At 43.3% G+C, this 1,715-nt stretch overlaps 1 pseudogene; it reads right to left on the bottom strand.

Annotated features, from left to right (window-relative positions):
- Positions 1 to 615: 615 nt before the first annotated feature.
- On the bottom strand, positions 616 to 1,275 carry LOC101971510 (GTP-binding nuclear protein Ran pseudogene; annotated as a pseudogene).
- Between the last annotated feature and the right edge of the window lie 440 nt (positions 1,276 to 1,715).

Here is a 1,715-nt window from a genome sequence, read left to right as displayed (position 1 = left end):
CATGCATGGAATTCAATTGCAGTTTATAATCCTCCCCCTCCCTTCCGACCTCCTTCCCATCTCCTGTTCTGCTTTCTCTCTCTACAGATTTCCTTTTGCTTGTCTATTAACTAATATTTGGTTGGTTCTTTCTACCTATGCATAAAGGTGAAGTTTCCTGTGGTGTATTTATATACGTACAACAAGATGAATTTTTAAGAATTCATTCTGCAATGACCCCCCTTACCCATCCCTCCCCTCTGCCTCTTGATCTCCTTCTTCCTTTTATCTTTTATTTTTTTAAGATATTTGAAACACAACTTCATTCTGATTCTAAACGAAAAGGAATGAGAATGACAGTAACAAATAAGATTCACCGTTGAATATTGTGATATGACTGTAGCAGTCATATTCGAAACTCAAGAAGAAAAACAAGTGCGTTCCAAACAGCTAAATATGCAGGTCCAAAAAATGAAGGTATTTTTTTTTTAACTGACTCATTCACTCGAAGCCTATTCATCTCCTTCAGCGTTCTACAAATGAAGCACATGTCTGCTTAGCTAGATTTTAGTAAAGTGGCACAGTGGCACACACATGGCACTGCAGGACAGTCACCTATAAAACTATAGACTTGACACTGGGCTCCAGCTTCACCTTCTCACAGGTCATTGTCCTCACCTGGCAGAGCACTTGTCTGAGCAACCTCTAAATCAAGCTCACACTGCACCACCAAGGCAGGGTACATGACAACCTCTGGTGGGGCAAGAGCAGGCATGGCAACAAACTCCAAGTCAGGGTCTCCAATGAGCTCTCTAGGGAGCCAGAGGAAGGGCTTTTCAGAGTTGTAGTTACTCTGGGCTGAGATGTCATAGTGCTGAAGATTCTTCTTTCGGTGGAAGACAATAGATTTTGCCTTCACTTTCCTGTCCTTACTGTGCACTCTGTTGCCACACAACACGATGGGGATATTTTCACACACTCGTACCAGAGCTCTATGCCAGTGAGGCACTTCTTGTAAGTCACATCAAACATTATAATGGCACACTGGGCTTGGATGTAGTCGCTCTGCTGCAGGCCACCGAACTTCTCCTGGCCTGCTGTGTCCCAGACGTTGGCCTTGATGGGCCCTCTATTGGTGTGGAACGTGAGTGGGTAGACCTCCATGCCTTGGGTGGCCACATACTTCTTCCTGAACTAGCTGGTCAGGCAGCGCTTCACGAATGTCATCTTCCTGGTGCCGCCATCACCCACCAACATGAGCTTCAACTGCACCTGCGGCTCCCCCTGCTCGGCCATCCTTGTGATCCTTCCAGAAGCGTCTCCATGAGCATCTGACTCTCTTCCTTTTATCTTTATGGTATCTTACCTTCCCTCTTCCTTTCCTTTATTTTTAAGAGACTATTTTTATGATCTTAACTTTTACAGATGAGGAAACGGAGGCATTTAAAGGCTAAGTGGTAGAGCTAGGGTCTAAACCAAGGCAGTCTGGCTCCGTAGACTCACTTTTATCCAGTATGGTATACTATAAAATAAATATAAGCTGTGTCCGTGGTTGCCTGGGATTGAGAAGAAATAGGCTATAAGAGGCATAAGGAAGTTAATTGTTTGGTATAATGGAAATATTCTATATCTTGATTATGGTGGTAGCAAATGAGTATATTTATTTGTCAAAACTCATCAAATGTTCCATGTGCAGTGGAGCCATTTTCCTATATACAACTTATACCTCAATAGAG

This window comes from Ictidomys tridecemlineatus, chromosome 6 (assembly GCF_052094955.1).
Source record: "Ictidomys tridecemlineatus isolate mIctTri1 chromosome 6, mIctTri1.hap1, whole genome shotgun sequence".
Taxonomy (NCBI): Eukaryota; Metazoa; Chordata; class Mammalia; order Rodentia; family Sciuridae; genus Ictidomys; species Ictidomys tridecemlineatus.
Note: the sequence above shows the minus strand (reverse complement) of the source record. Positions and strands in the feature narration are given on the sequence as shown.